The following is a 16,807-nucleotide window of genomic DNA, read 5'->3' on the forward strand; positions in this document are numbered from 1 at the left end:
CTCTAGGTCAGAGTTGAAATTCCTAGCAGATCAACTCTGGGAATCAGTAGGCTGATCGGATTTTTATCGACAGATTGACATCATACCCATCTCCTTAGCATGACACCCCAAGGCCATGATTAAATCCCTTCCAGCTTTTTAAACCTCTTGTCCTCACACTGCTTCATATATTCCCTGTGTTCTAACATGCTTATCTACTTGCCTTCTCCTAGATTATTTCTTATTTTCATGTCTCTGTGTCTTTACACACATTTCAATGGTTGGACTACTTCCCTCTTTCTTGACTGCCTGGAAAAAACCTTCCTATTCATCCTTCAATTTGCACCTTGCAATTGTGTGTGGTCGTTTGGTTGCTAACCTCCCCTGGTAAGAAAGTCTCTCTCCTTTACCGCTCAGCACCATCATTTGGTATAACCACTGTTGGTTTTTGCTGCCATCTTATTCCTCTGTGTATTCCTGCACTTTGTGTTCAGTCGTGTTCGACTCTTTGCGACCCCATGGACTGTAACCTGCCAGGCTCCTCTGTCTATGGGATTTTCCAGGCAAGAATACTGGCGTGAGTTGCCATTTCCTTCTCTAGGGAATCTTCCTCAACCAGGGATCGAACCTGCCTCCTGTGTGTCTCCTGCACTGCAGGTGGATTCCTTACCTGCTGAGCCATCGGGGAAGCCCTCTGTGTATTCCTGCTGCTGCTGCTAAGTCGCTTCAGTCATGTCCAACTCTGTGCGACCCCATAGACAGCAGCCCACCAGGCTTCCCCATCCCTGGGATTCTCTAGGCGAGAACACTGGAGTGGGTTGCCATTGCCTTCTCCAATGCATGAAAGTGAAAAGTGAAAAAAAGTGAAGTCGCTCAGTCATGTCTGACTCTTCGCTACCCCAAGGACTGCAGCCTACCAGGCTTCTCCGCCCATGGGAGTTTCCAGGCAAGAGTACTGGAGTGGGTTGCCATTGCCTTCTCTCTGTGTATTCCTAGCCTGGAGCAAACATGAATTCAATTAAAAAAACACATGCTATCTGCCCATACCTATTCCTCCTATCCGAGCAGAACTGAAAATGTTGTAGCTACCTTGCCTTCCACAGAAAGAGATATTGGGTTGGCCTAAATTTTCATTTGAGTTTTTCCATACCATCTTACAGAAAAACTCATGTGAAATTTTGGGCCAACCCTGTATATTTCACCCCTCTTCTACTGTGACAGACTTCTGCCCTATCTCCAAATCCATCCCTGTTTGAAATCCATGGTCTGCTTTTTTAGCATAGCTTCTCAGTAACGTCTACTAGAACTGAATTGAAGAGTTCATCTTATTCAAGTCAAGCTGAGTTTCATCTGCCAGCATCTCTGGAATTCATATTCTGCTATCCAATTCTCTTCTTATCCGTCTTAGTTTTTTTTTTTTTAACTTTCATTTCCCACACCTCCCTAAGGAGTGTTTTTTTAAAATTTCATTTTATTTATTTATTTTTTGAGTGCTTGCCACATGACTTGTGGGATCTAGCTTTGCGACCAGGGGTCAAACTCTGGCCCCCTGCAGTGGAAGTGTGGAGTCCTAACCACTGCACCACCATGGAATGCCCTGTCCTTCTTAGCTTTGAATAATACTTACTTGCATAGACATATCTTATGCCTCTTATCCTCTCCTGTTAGATTGTAATTTCTTTGAAGACAGAGACCGTGTCTTCTACATCATACCCTCCGGAGTACTTAGTACGGGGTGAGGCACATAGGAGGTGCCCAAAACATGTTTTCTAAGTGATTAATGAGTGAATGAATGACATGACCTTTCTTCTTGAGCAAAGAGAAACACTGATGAAGATTAACAGATTTTGGCAAGAGAGGTCTCTTCCCTGTTTACCACCGTTCCAGTTCCCTGAAGAGAAGGGACAGACAAGGGAGAGAAAGCAGTGGGTGATCCAGAGATGAGCTGTCTCTGTCTTTGCAAGATGCTGACTCCACTTGCCTTGTGAGCCTAACAGGAAATTTGGGAGTGTTTCTGGACTTGGATGGTGAATTTTCGCTCATGTGATGCAGGTTGAACCCTATTTTTACATTTTCTTTTCATTTCAGTTGGAATCGGACATAAGGAGTCAAATGTGTGTTTTCAGCCCAACATCCTTTCCTGGGATGCCTTTTCTGACCCCTGTTTGTTAGGCTGGCAAGAAAATTCATTAGGATTTTCCATCACATCTTAAAGAAAAACCAAAATGAACTTTTTGGCCAACCCAGTGCAGTGGTAGGCTGTCCCCCTTGGGCCTCACACCCTCTACGTGTATCCTCTGCTTTCTTTTTTCTCTGTTGAACATTCATCATCTGACATACTACAGATTTTCTTATTTTGTTAGTTTACTCTTCATCTCCTTATATCAGTCAGGAGGCAGAAAGCACTTAGGTTATTGAAACAGGAAAAATGTAACATAAAGAGCTGTTGACTAGTAGAAGGTGGTTAATTACTGCTGCTGCTGCTGCTGCTGCTGCTAAGTCGCTTCAGTCATGTCCGACTCTGTGCAACCCCAGAGATGGCAGCCCACCAGGCTCCCCCGTCCCTAGGATTCTCCAGGCAAGAACACTGGAGTGTATTGCCATTTCCTTCTGCAATGCACGAAAGTGAAAAGTGAAAGTGAAGTCACTCAGTCGTGTCCGACTCTTCACGACCCCATGGACTGCAGCCCACCAGGCTCCTCTGTCCATGGGATTTTCCAGGCAAAGTACTGGAGTGGGGTGCCATTGCCTTCTCTGGTTAATTACTAAACGAGGTAAAAGATGAGGTTTCACGAAGGGGTGCAGAAGAAACAGATGAGAAAAGCAGCTAGCACCTCTGGCCAGGGCGGGGAGTAGACAGGAAGAAACTGAGGACCTAGGGGGACAGCACCCAGCCCACTTTCTGTTCTTATCCCCAGGCTGTGGTTCAAGCCTCTTTCAGGAGTGTGTGACTACCCCAGACTGGCTACTGTGTATTATACACAGTACGCGCGTGCTAAGTTACTTCAGTCATGTTCGACTCTTCGCAACCCTATTGACTGTAGTCTGCCAGTTTCCTCTGTCCATGGGATTCTCCAGGCAAAAATACTGGAGTAGGGTGCTGTGCTCTCCTGCAGGGGATCTTCTTCCCGACCCAGGAATCGAACCCACACCTCTTCTGTTTCATGCCCTTGGCAGGCGGGATTCTTTACCACTAGCGCTGCCTGGGAAGCCCTCACATAATACACAGACTCAGTGCAAAACAAAAATGCAAGGCTTCTTGTTCCACAGTTATTAAGCATTTCAAGACAGTGGCAGCAGAACGTTGCATCAGTCAATGCAGGGCTTGTCTGAATGTTAGGTCCCATGGCTGACAATATAATTGTGTAGCTCTTTGGTGACTGCAGGCTTGAGTAGCCTGCTGGCGGCAAAGAAATTTGGCAGAGGGGGCAGGCTGGCTGGGATCTGTGGAAGCTGCTGTTAAGGATGTGGACCGGCCTGGGCCCCTCTGCTGTGCAGAAACAGGTGCTGGAGTGGGGACTGTGATGGTTTTTTAAATTTATTTTTGATTGCACTAGGTTTTCTTTGCTGTACATCAGCTTTCTCTACTTGGGGGTGCGCAGGTGTCTCCTGATTGTGCAGGCTTCTCTTGATAAGGAGCACAGCCTCTAGGCACTCAGACTCAGTAGCTGTGGCACATGAGCTCAGTTGCTCAGTGGCAAGTGGAATCTTCCCAGACCAGAGACTGAACCCGTGTCTCCTGCATTGGCAGGCAGATTCTCATCCACTGTGCCACCGGGGAAGTCTGGGAGAGTGTGGTTTAAGGAAAGAGCCAGGCCTTGACAGTTTACCAACCTTCAGGATTCTAGAAACTGTAGCTTCATACCCTTTGCCATTTTGTCGTCGCAAAGATATATTTCCAAGTTAGAACGCATTCTATTCACTTATATGTGATCTGGATTTACAATCTTGAACAGGTCTAAACAATGCCCATAGTCTTACCCCCAGTCTTACAGATGTTTGCAGCAGTTCTGAAGGGGAGTGAAGAGAAGATCCAGCCCAACAGAAAGGGTGACACAAGATAGGGTCACAGATGCGCAAAGAAAAGTTAATGTGAGGGGGGGCAGCAAAGACTTTTTTTTTATTGTGGCAAAATAAACACAATATAAAATTTACCAACTTGACCATTTTATTTGTTCTATTTTTACAGTCTATGGGGTCAGACATGACTTAGTGATGGAAAACATTATATTTTAAAAATACTTGTTTCTTTATTTGGCTGCACCAGGTCTTATTTGCAGCATACAGGATACTTTAGTTGCAGCATGTGGGATCTAGTTCCTTGACCAGGGATCAAACCCTGATCCCCTGCACTGGGAGCATGGAGTCTTAGCCACTGGACCACCAGAGAAGTCCTTCAACTTCACCATTTTAAGTGTATAGTTCAATAGTATTAAATATCTTCCTATTGTTGTGTAATCAATCTCCAGAATTTTCCTTCTGAAAAAGCTCAAAACTGAAACTCAATCCATTAAACAATTCTCATTTCCCTTCTCCCCAGCTTCTGGCAACCACTCTTGTATTTCCTGTCTCTATGAATGTGGCCACTAAACCTCCGGTAAGTGGAATCATACAGTATTTTATCTTTTGTGACCAGCTTATTTCACTTAGCATAATGTCCTCAAGTTTCATCCATATTGTAGTGTGTGTCAGAATTTCCTTCCTTTTTAAGGCTGAACAGTATTCCATTGTTTGCACATACCACATTTTATTTATGCATTCATCTGGTGATGGATAGATACTTGGGTTGCTTCCACAGTTTAGCTACTGCAATGGATAGCAGTGTACAAATATCTCTTTGAAACTCTGCTTTCAGTTCTTTTGGGTATATACTCAGAAGCTGGATTGTTGGATTGTACAGTAGTTCTATTTTTAATTGATTTGAGGAGCCATCACACTGGTTTTTGTAAGGTTGGCACCATTTTACATTCCCATCAACAGTGCACAAAGGTTCATTGTCTCCAAATCTTCATCAACACTTGTGATTTTTTAAAAAAATAGCCATCTTGATGGATATGAAGGGGAATCTCACAGTGGTTTTGAAAACTCCTTTTGAAATAGGAGGGAAAGAGGGCAGGGTGAGTGAAAAGGAAGAGATATTTTGAAGTAAACTGCCTCTTGAGAAACCTGTATGCAGGTCGGGAAGCAACAGTTAGAACTGGACATGGAACAAGAGACTGGTTCCAAATAGGAAAAAGAGTACGTCAAGGCTGTGTATTGTCACCTTGTTTATTTAGTTTATATGCAGAGTAGATCATGAGAAACGCTGGTCTGGAGGAAGCACAAGCTGGAATCAAGACTGCCGGGAGAAATATCAATAACCTCAGATATGCAGATGACACCACCCTTATGGCAGAAAGTGAAGAGGAACTAAAAAGCCTCTTGATGAAAGTGAAAGAGGAGAGTGAAAAAGTTGGCTTAAAGCTCAACATTCAGAAAACTAAGATCATGGCATCCGGTCCCATCACTTCATGGCAAATAGATGGGGAAACAGTGGAAACAGTGGCTGACTTTATTTTTGGGGGGCTCCAAAATCACTGCAGATGGTGACTGCAGCCATGAAATTAAAAGACACTTGCTCCTTGGAGGAAAAGTTCTAACCAACCTAGACAGCATATTAAAAAGCAGAGACATTACTTTGCCAACAAAGGTCCATCTAGTCAAGGTTATGGTTTTTCCATTGGTCGTGTATGGATGTGAAAGTTGGACTATAAAGATAGCTGAGCGCTGAAGAATTGATGCTTTTGAACTGTGGTGTTGGAGAAGACTTTTGAGAGTCCCTTGGACTGCAAGGAGATCCAACCAATCCATCCTAAAGGAGATCAGTCCTGGGTGTTCATTGGAAGGACTGATGTTGAAGCTGAAACTCCAATACTTTGGCCACCTGATGCGAAGAGCTGACTCATTTGCAAAGACCCTGATGCTGGGAAGGATTGAGGGCAGGAGGAGAAGGGGACGACAGAGGATGAGATGGTTGGATGGCATCACCAACTCAATGGACATGGGTTTGGGTGAAATCTGGGAGATGGTGATGGACAGGGAGGCCTGGCATGCTGTGGTTCATGGGGTTGCAAATAGTCGGACATGACTGAGTGACTGAATTGAACAGAACTGAGAGGGACACTGAGGTAACTTATAGCTGATCTCCATTCTTAACCACTGGACCCACCAGGGAAGTCCCGGTAATTCTTTTTAAAGCAACTTCTAAAGTAAATAGAGAAAGAGATGAGATCTCTATAAATGCCTTTCCCAACCCCACCCTACCCTACGCATACATGTTGGACAATCAATATTCATTGCTCCTGAGTCTCTCCTTCAGTTTTGTCATGCGCTCTGTAGTTGTTTGGGTGTTGTAATTTTCTTCATATTAATACCATCACAAAAGTGTCTTCAGATAGGAAGCTAGTGGTCAGGGACTGTGCCTTCTTAGGACTCAGCTCACTGAGACTAGAGCCCAGCACCGCTCCCATGGCTGCAGCCTTTAGGAGGCACTTTAGAAACTAACAAGCCCTGACTTTCCTTGGATGGTGTTGGGGTAAAGAACCCCTGTGCCAATGCAAGAGACATAAGAGATGCAGGTCCAATCCCTAGGTTGACAAGATCCCCAGGAGGAGGGCATGGCAACCCATTCCAGTGTTCTTGCGTGGAGAATCCCATGGACAGAGGCTACAGCCTGGCAGGCTACAGTCCATAGCATCGCACAGAGTTGGACACAACTGAAGTGACTTAGCACACACACACAACTTTCCTTGTTCACACAGGGAAACCAAGGCAGATCCAGGGGAGGTGGCTTATCTGACACGGACAGCAGCATAAAAACCACAAGTGATGAATACAGCATCTGCTTGCCCAGTTAACCTGTCAGTGTCCTGGAGACAGAGAGTGACAGGTGTTGCCAACCCTCAGGATACAGCCCAGTGCATTAAAACTCCCAGATACACAGGGGTCAGGCAGGCTCAGTGGTGGCCCCCTGGAACCAACCTCACTGGAAAGGACTTGTGTGTACAGCTGGATTCCTGCTGGGGAAGACCATGACCCTATGACCTGCCAGGCTGTTGCTTGTTATTTTTCTAAACAACATATTCTGACCCTGCTTCCCCAGTCAGGAGCCTGCTGCAATTCCTACCCTGCATCAGGACTTTGGTCCAGAGGTTTATGCTTCTTCCTGCTCTATCCCTTAATATAATGATTATACCTGAACAGATAATTTAAGGAGGTTAAGGAGAATATTTATCATGCCTTGCCATTGCTTTGCTTCCCTCATAGCTCAGTAGGTAAAGAATCCGCCTGCAATGCAGGAGACCCCAGTTCGATTCCTGGGTTGGGAAGATCCTCTGGAGAAGGGATAGGCTACCCACCCCAGTATTCTTGGGCTTCCCTTGTGGCTCAGCTGGTAAAGAATCACCCTGCAATGCAGGAGACCTGGGTTTGATCCCTGGGTTGGGAAGATCCCCTGGAGAAGGGAAAGGCTACCCATTCCAGTAATCTGGCCTGGAGAATTCCATGGACTGTATAGTCATGGGGTCACAGAGTCAGACACAACTGAATGACTTTCACTTCACTTCACTTCACCCTTGCTTTATTTTGGGTATATCTCCTTCCATACGTACAGACCATTTTACATTTTTGTCATCATGGCACACCTCAGTACATAAGAGCAGTATTATCTACTTTGTGCCATGTGCGTGCATGCTTAGTCGCATCCTACTCTTTGCGACCCCAAGGGCTGTAGCCCACCAGATTCTTCTGTCTGTGGAATTCTCTCCAAGCAAGAATACTGGAGTGGGCAGCCATTTCCTCCTCCAGAGGCTCTTCCTGACCTGGGATCAAACCCACTTTCCTTTCGTCTCCTGCATTAGCAGGCCAATTCTTTACCAGTGTGCTACCTGGGAAGCCCGTAGCTACTTTGGTTCCCCTTAATGACTTGGTTCTTGGTACAATCCCTGGCATATAGCATGTGGTCAATAAAGGATCATTGAATGAACACCATTCTATCATATGCTTCTTTCATTTCACACGATAAGACTATCTCCCTATTTGTCATAGCAAGAGTAATTGTAATTTTTAATGGTTTGCCTAATGGCATGGGATAATTTTGTTTGACTCTGTCATTTTTACTGTTCTAATTTTTTTGTAAAAAATTTCATGTACATTTTATTTAGCTTCTTGGGAATTAGCTTCAAGTAAAAGATTCCAATAGAATGATTGTATTAAAGAGGTTTGGACAACTTCATGATTCAGTGAGTATTTCTTTTTTAAAATATTTATTTACTTTTGGCAGCACTGGGGCTTTGTTGCTGGCCATGGGCTTTCTCTAGTTGCAGGGCACCAGCTTCTCATTGTGGTGGCTTCTCTTGTGGATCAGGGGCTCTAGAATGCACAGGCTCAGTATATGTGGCTCACAGGCTTAGCTGCCCCGAGGCATGTGGAATCTTCTCAGACCAGGGATGGAACCCATGTCCCCTGCATTGACTAGAGGATTCTTAACCATTGGACCACCAGGGAAGTCCCAGTCAATATTCTTAAGGAGACAATGCTTCCTGGTAGAGACAATCCATTTCTGCTTTCTGTATGGTATATATTCATATTTCTATTTCTAGAGTGTGTCCTAGTCAATGATGAGGGGCACAGAAACTGAATTAAGAGCGCCTTAATTCAGAACTCCTTGACGAGTCTAACAGCATTCATCAGAAGCTCACTTTGTGTGATAGAGTTGATCTTATGGTTTCCAAGTAATAAAATAGTCTATTGACAGAAATGGCGCCTTTTCCCTAGGTCCTGAAACAAAACTCCAAAAAAAATACGGTTCTGATCAGAGCAATGACTTTACAGGCAACATCAAAGGAAGGCAGTCCTTGCTTTGATGCTGAATGAGACTTTGAGATCTCAAAACCTAAAAAAGTTTGTATGAGTTTTATTGCTCCTCTAACAAGTCCCCACAAAGTTAGTGGCTTAAAACCATGCAAATTATCTTACAGTTGTGCAGAAGTCTGACATGGTCCTCGCTGGGCTAAACTCCACAGGCTGCATTCTTGTCTGCAGGCTCTAGGGAAAATTCTTTTCCTTGCCTTTCTCAGCATCTAGAAAGTGAAAGTGTTCGACAGAAAAGTCACATCTGTCTCTTTGGGACCCCATGGACCGTAGCCTGCCAGGCTCCTCTGTCTGTGGGATTTCCCAGGCAAGAATACTGCAGTGGGTTGCCATTTCCTTCTCCAGAGGATATTCCTGACCCAGGGATTCAACTTGGGTTTCCTGCATTGCAGACAGTTTCTTTACTGTCAGAGCCACCAGGGAAGCCAGGCAGCTTCTACAGGCTGCCCACATTCCTTGGTTTGGGTATGGACCCCTTTCTCCATGTTCAAAGCCAGTAATGTCACATTTCTCCCAGACCCTTGTCCTGGTGTCATCTCTCTCTCTCTCTCTCTGATCATAGCCTGGAAAGGTTCTCTGTTTTTAAAGAAGTAATGTGTTTAGATAGGGCCCACCTGGATAATCCAAGACACTCTCACCATCTCAATGTCCTTAACCTTAATCACCTCTGTAAAGTCTCTTTGGTTCGGAAAGGTAATATATTCACAGGTTTTGGGGATAAAAGATGTGGGTATTTTTGGAGGGAGGGATTATTGTGCCAACCACAAGATCTAACCTGGACATATATTTTAAAATTAAAACTATATACAGGACTTTACCGGTGGTTCAGTGGTTAAAGACTTCACCTTACAATGCAGGGGATGTGAGTTTGATCCCTGATCAAGGAGCTAAGATCCCACATGCTCCTGGGCCAAAAAACCAGAACATAAACAACAGAAACAATATTGTAACAAATTCAATAAATACGTTAAAACAGTCCACATCAAAAAACAATCTTAAAAGAACAATGTGCATTGACAGAACATGTAACATTATTCATTCACGTATATAAGGAATGACTAAACAGTGTGAATCAAGTACAAAAGTCAGCATGAGCTTGGAGAACTCTTCATCCGCCAGTGATAGTCAGAGAAAATATTCTGGGATGCCTCTCCATCACCTCTGACACCAAGGTTAAGCCTGCATCTCTGGACCATTGAAACTGCCAGTCTCCCTCCCTGTCCACATCCAGGCTCTGCACAACCGCCTACACTGTTGGAAGGGGGACTGGGTACCAGGCAAGGAGAAGGGGCAGAGGGGCAGAGGGAGGCTCTGAAGGGAGCCTGGTGACCTGAGTGTCTGCTGCTGCTGCTAAGTCGCTTCAGTCGTGTCCGACTCTGTGCGACCCCATAGACGGAAGCCCACCAGGCTCCCCCGTCCCTGGGATTCTCCAGGCAAGAACACTGGAGTGGGTTGCCATTTCCTTCTCCGATGCATGAAAGTGAAAAGTGAAAGGGAAGTCACTCAGTCGTGCTGAGGATGCCCCTGTTCCCAGGGCTCTGTTAATGGGGGTTCCTTTTCAAGAACGGCATTTTCTTCCTCAGTTCAGTTCAGTTTCTCAGTCATGTCCACTCTCTGTGACCCCATGGACTGCAGCACACAAGCTTCCCTGTCCATCACCAACTCCCGGAGCTTGCTCAAACTCAGGTCCATCAAGTCAGTGATGCCATCCAACCATCTCATCCTCTGTCATCCCCTTCTCCTCCTGACTTCAATCTTTCCCAGCATCAGGGTCTTTTTCAAGGAGTCAGTTCTTCACATCAGGTGGCCAAATATTGGAGTTTCAGCTTCAGCATCAGTCCTTCCAATGAATATTCAGGACTGATTTCCTTTAGGATTGACTGGTTGGATCTCCTTGCAGTCCACAGGACTCTCAAGAGTCTTCTCCAACGCTAGAGTTCAAAAGCATCAATTGTTCGGCACTCACCTTTCTTTATAGTCCAACTCTCACATCCATATATGACTACTGGAATAACCACAGCGTTGACTAGACAGATCTTTGTTGGCAAAGTAATGTCTCTGCTTTTTAATATGCTGCCTAGTTTGGTCATAGCTTTTCTTCCAAGGAGCAAGTGTCTTTTAATTTCATGGCTGCATTCACCATCTTCAGTGATTTTGGAGCCCCCTCAAAAATAAAGTCTGTCACCATATCCACTGTTTCCCCATCTATTTGCCATGAGGTGATGGGACCAGATGCCATGATCTTAGTTTTCTGAATGTTGAGTTTTAAGCCAACTTTTTCTTCCTTGGTGATCCTCATTCTTTTGCCTCCCCAAGCTGCTGCATTCTCCCCACCTGGATCTTGTGTTTAGGAAGACTTCCCATGGAGAGGCTCTCTGATTAGTGGCCCTGCCAATAAGTGGTGGTGGTGGTGGTATGTGTGTAGCTGAAGAACTAGATTAACTGAGGTGTGTTGTTTTTTTTTCCCCCTCTCTGTGTGACTAACATGAATGGAAATACAAGGGAGGGAAGCAAATTCAAAGTACTTTCCAGAAAGCCTGAAAGTGAAGGTGTGAGTTGAGAGAGGCCACTGAGTTCTGGAACACGCTTCTGATGGCAAATGAACAGCAGATGAATTTCTCTGGGGGCGCTGGGATGCGCTCTGGACCCACCTGTTACAGGGAACTCTGACTGAGGTCTTTAAGGATCACAAAGGCATTTTGACCCCAGATCCTTCTTTTTTGAGCCCTACAGCGAGGCTTCCGACTCACCACTAGATGGCGGGCAAGCCGTGGCTCTCCGCAAGCTGGGCCAGAACCCGATTGATCCTAGGTTCCTCTGGGGTGCTGAGCGGCTCACGGTAGCTCATGGAATTCCACCTGGTAAGACACAAACGCTTCTGTCCGTGGATTACTGAATTCCATCTTAATATCCCCCCAGGACTAACCTAAGCAGTTTTTGCTCTATTCTTTGGCCCCAGTCACAGGTTTGAAAAAAATGATCCTTTCATTCCCTGGGCTCCAGAAAGGAAAAAAAAATAATATGTCCTTCTCATTGAAAACAAATTTGCTTAGTAATCATATTTTGTTTGTTTAAGGACAACATGGAGCCAGAGGGACTTGGGTTTGAGCTTTGGCTCTCATTCTCTGGGCAATCTTTTCTGGGCTCCAGTTTTTTGTTTGTTTTCCGACTAAAAGGAAATGAACCATCCCTGCCTGATGGGGTTGTCCAAGCATCGAGTGTTACAAGGATGGAGCATGTCAAGCACAGTGCCCAGCACTGAGTAGGCATTTTCCATCCCACTTCTTTTCAGGGAGCAGGGGCCCTATTCTCCTCCCCTTCATTGTTCTTGTTGTTTAGTTGCTAAGTTGTGTCTGACTCTTTTGTGACTCCATGGACTGTGACCCACTCCAATGTTCTTGCCTGGAGAATCCCAGGGACAGGAGAGCCTGGTGGGCTGCCATCTATGGGGTCGCACAGGGTCGGACACGACTAAAGCGACTTAGCAGCAGCAGCAGCAGCAGCAGGACTGTGACCCGCCAGGCTCCTCTGTCCATGAGATTTCCCAGGCCAGAATACTGGAGTTGGTTGCCATTTCCTCTCCAGGGGATCTTCCCAGTCCAGGGATCAAACCTGTGTCTCCTGCATTGGCAGGTGGATTCTTTACTGCAGAGCCACCTGGAAAGCCCCTTCGCCATACTCCCTAGCTATATCAGGGCCTGGGGTGTGGATGGCAGGCATTGTGAACAAGTGGACAAGCTAGTTCATGAAAAGGACTTGCCTTGATTTTAATCCAATAGCCCTATAACTGAAATACAAGGTTTTTGTGCGGGATTCAGAAGATTACATCATAGCATTCCTGCCTGCAAATGCTAACTCTCTGATGAAAGGAGACCAAATTAACCAAAGCACATTTAAGAGTGAACACAGAAGCTAATAAATGAAAAATGATTCAGAATGTATGATACAGACTGGTTATAAATAAGTTTATAGCTCCTCCAATAGGACTCAGTTTCTCAAATTCGGCTGTTCACGATGTCAGTTTACATTTTCCCTGCTTGTCAATAGGAGGCTGTGTGTCAGAGCCTGAACATTTTGATGGGGAGGAAGAGGACTTACTTTGCAGTAGGGACATGATATCTAGAGAGCCGACCCCGCTGAGAATCCAGTGGGTGTCATGACAGCAGCAAGGGGATGGGATGGAAGTTCCTGGAGACGGATAAAAGGAGTCAGAAAAGGGAAGTGAGAGAGTGTCAAAAGCAACAGTTAGCCATTGTACTAATTGGCTGATGATTTCTTCTGAGTATGAATCAAGTCACAGAGTTTAAATCTGGAAGCTACCTTAAAAGTGTCTGGCTTGATTTCCAAAATGATGTTTGTTTTTCAGTGGCTAAATCTTTGCGACCTCATGGACCGTAGCATGCCAAACTCCTCTGATCTCCACTGTGTCCCAGAGTGAGTGTTGGGGTTTCCCTGGTGGCTCAGATGGTAAAGAATCTGCTTGCAATGTGGGAGACCAGGGTTCAATCCCTGGGTTGGGAAGATCACTTGGAGAAGGGAATGGCCACCCATTCTAGTATTCTTGCCTGGAGAATCCCATGGACAGAGGAGCCTGGGGGGCTACAGTCCATGGGTTCGTGTCCCACCCTGTGACTTCATGAACTATAGTACACCAGGCTGCTCTGTCCTTAACTATCTCCCAGAATTAGCTCAGATTCAATAGGAGCCTTTATATGATATCTCTGACTCAGTTCAGTTCAGTTCAGTTCAGTCACTTGGTCCTGTCCAACTCTGTGAGACCCCATGGCTGCAGCATGCCAGGCCTTCCTGTCCATCACCAACTCCCGGAGTTGAACACCAAACTCATGTTCATTGAGTCAGTGATGCCATCCAACCATCTCATCCTCTGTCATCCCCTTCTCCTCCTGCCCTCGATCTTTCCCAACATCAGGGCCTTTTCAAATGAGTCAATTCTTCGCATCAGGTGGCCAAAGTATTGGAGTTTCAGCTTTAGCATCAGTCCTTCCAATGAACATCCAGGACTGATCTTCTTTAGGACGGACTGGTTGGATCTCCTTGCAGTCCAAGGGACTCTCAAGAGTCTTTTCCAACACCACAGTTCAAAAGCGTCAATTCTTCGGTGCTCAGCTTTCTTTATAGTCCAACTCTCACATCCATACGTGACCACTGGAAAAACTATAGCTTTGACTAGCCAGACCTTTGTTGGCAAAGTAATGTCTCTGCTTTGTAATATGCTGTTTAGATTGGTCATAACTTTTCTTCCAAGGATTAAGTGTCTTTTAATTTCAAGGCTGCATTCACTATCTGCAGTGATTTTGGAGCTCCCCACCCAAAATAAAGTCTGTCACTGTATCCATTGTTTACCCATCTATTTGCCATGAAGTGATGGGACCGGATGCCATGATGTTAGTTTTCTGAATGTTGAGCTTTAAGCCAACTTTTTCACTCTCTGCCATAAGGGTGGTGTCATCTGCATATCTGAGGTTATTGATATTTCTCCTGGCAATCTTGATTCCAGCTTGTGCTTCTTCCAGCCCAGTGTTTCTCATGATGTACTCTGCATATAAGTTAAATAAGCAGGGTGACAATATACAGCCTTGACGCACTCCTTTTCCTATTTGGAACAGGTCTGTTGTTCCATGTCCAGTTCTAACTGTTGCTTCCTGACCCGCATACAGATTTCTCAAGAGGTAGGTCAGGTGGTCTGGTATTCCCATCTCTTTCAGAATTTTCCACAGTTCATTGTGATCCACACAGTCAAAGGCTTTGGCATAGTCAGTAAAGCAGAAATAGATGTTTTTCTGGAACTCTCTTGCTTTTTCCATGATCCAGTGGATGCTGGCAATTTGATCTCTGGTTCCTCTGCCTTTTCTAAAACCAGCTTGAACATCAGGAAGTTCACGGTTCACGTATGCTGAAGCCTGGCTTGGAGAATTTTGAGCATTACTTTACTAGCATGTGAGATGAGTGCAATTGTGCGGTAGTTTGAGCATTCTTTGGCATTGCCTTTCTTTGGGATTGGAATGAAAACTGACATTTTCCAGTCCTGTGGCCACTGCTGAGTTTTCCAAATTTGCTGGCATATTGAGTGCAGCACTTTCACAGCATCATCTTTCAGGATTTGAATTAGCTCAACTGGAATTTCATCACCTCCACTAGCTTTGTTTGTAGTGATGCTTCCTAAGGCCCACTTGACTTCACATTCCAGGATGTCTGGCTCTAGTGAGTGATCACACCATCATGATTATCTGGGTTGTGAAGATCTTTTTTATACAGTTCTTCTGTGTATTCTTGCCACCTCTTCTTTATATCTTCTGCTTCTGTTAGGTCCATACCATTTCTGTCTTTAATGAGCCCATCTTTGGATGAAATGTTCCGTTGGTATCTCTAATTTTCTTGAAGCAATCTCTAGGCTTTCCATTCTATTGTTTCCCTCCATTTCTTTGCATTGATCACTGAAGAATGCGTTCTTATCTCTCCTTGCTATTCTTTGGAACTCTGCATTGAAATGTGTATATCTTTCCTTTTCTCCTTTGCTTTTGGCTTCTCTTCTTTTCACAGCTATTTGTAAGGCCTCCTCAGACAGCCAGTTTGCTTTTTTGCATTTATTTTTCTTGGGGATGATCTTGATTCCTGTCTCCTATACAATGTCATGAACCTCCATCCATAGTTCATTAGGCACTCTGTCTATCAGATCTAGTCCCTTAAATCTATTTCTCACTTCCACTGTATAATTGTTAGGGATTTGATTTACGTCATACCTGAATGGTCTAGTGGTTTCCCCTACTTTCTTCAATTTAAGTCTGTATTTGGCAATAAGGAGTTCGTGATCTGAGCCGCAGTCTGCTCCCGGTCTTGTTTTTGCTGACTGTGCAGAGCTTCTCCATCTTTGGCTGCAAAGAATATAATCAGTCCAATTTCTGTGTTGAGCATCTGGTGTTATCCATGTGTAGAGTCTTCTCTTGTGTTCTTGTGTGAGTGGCTGAGAGGAGATACCCCATGTCCAAGGTCAGAGAACCCCAGTAAGATGGTAGGTGCTGAGAGATGGCATTAGAGGGCAGACAGGCTGAAACCACAACCACAGAAAACTATCTCTGACTAGAAGCATTCAAATCACTACTTAAACAGTTCTAGGCACAGGGAACTCGCGGCCTTGGAAGCAAGCCACTTCTTCATTAGACAGTTCTGCTTGTAATTATTAGCTCAAAACCTCCCTCCAGCTCTCACATACAGCTGCTGATTTTCCTCTGGAGCCACATAGATTACCTTGCCTCCTCTTTCAGAGGTGAGTTCTGCAACTTGCCAAGAGCCGCTGTCAATCCCATGGCCCTTAACTTTTTCTCCCCACTGCTTTCAGACATTTGCAAATGACCCTCTACATCTCCTAGACCACAAACTCCCTGAAGTTGAAGGGGCCGGCCACTGCAGGGAGGCCATTTTGTGCCTTGGTCTCCCCTGCTATGCCTTGACACAGCACTAGGTGGCGCCATGCCCAAGTTCCCATTCTAGTGCTCCAGGCTAAGATGAAGATTGCCCACTTCCCCTAAGAAGTTATCAGTGCCAACCCCATCATGCCTCATATCCTTGTTTTCCTCAGGGGTCACAAGAAGTCCAAATCCCAGCCTCTGCAGTGATTCAGCATCAACCTGACCCTAGCTGCATGCTGCTATGTAGGTACCCATGTAGACAGCCTGGGGAGTTCCCTGGTGGCTCAGTGGTAAAATTTGCCTGCCAGTGCAGGAGACACGGGTTCCATCACTGGGTCAGAAAGATCCCCTGGAGGAGGAAATGGCAACCCAATCCAGTATTGTGGCCTGGGTAATCCCATGGATAGAGGAGCCTGGTGGAATACAGTCTGTGGGGTCACAGAGTCAGACACGACTGAGCAACTAAACAACATGTGAACAGTCCATGTTTT

The 16,807-nt window shown here is 45.3% G+C and overlaps 1 long non-coding RNA gene across 6 annotated transcripts in view; it reads right to left on the reverse strand.

Moving 5' to 3' along the window:
* LOC147367384 (uncharacterized) overlaps positions 1-16,807 on the reverse strand; it is a 78,991-nt gene that overhangs the window by 1,997 nt on the left and 60,187 nt on the right. For 2 of the 6 annotated variants that reach the window (XR_015170059.1, XR_015170056.1), the window contains 2 exons: positions 11,640-11,747; positions 8,995-9,098 (listed from right to left, as the gene is read on the reverse strand). This is a non-coding gene — a long non-coding RNA (uncharacterized LOC147367384). Of the gene's footprint in view, positions 1-8,994; positions 9,099-11,639; positions 11,748-12,987; positions 13,078-16,807 lie in introns of all 6 variants that reach the window. The other 4 variants (XR_015170061.1, XR_015170060.1, XR_015170052.1 and 1 more) reach the window with 3 other exon arrangements.

Source organism: Bos grunniens, chromosome 8 (genome assembly GCF_055505025.1).
Source record: "Bos grunniens cultivar Pamir isolate PY7600 chromosome 8, Bosgru_T2T1.0, whole genome shotgun sequence".
NCBI classification, from domain to species: Eukaryota; Metazoa; Chordata; class Mammalia; order Artiodactyla; family Bovidae; genus Bos; species Bos grunniens.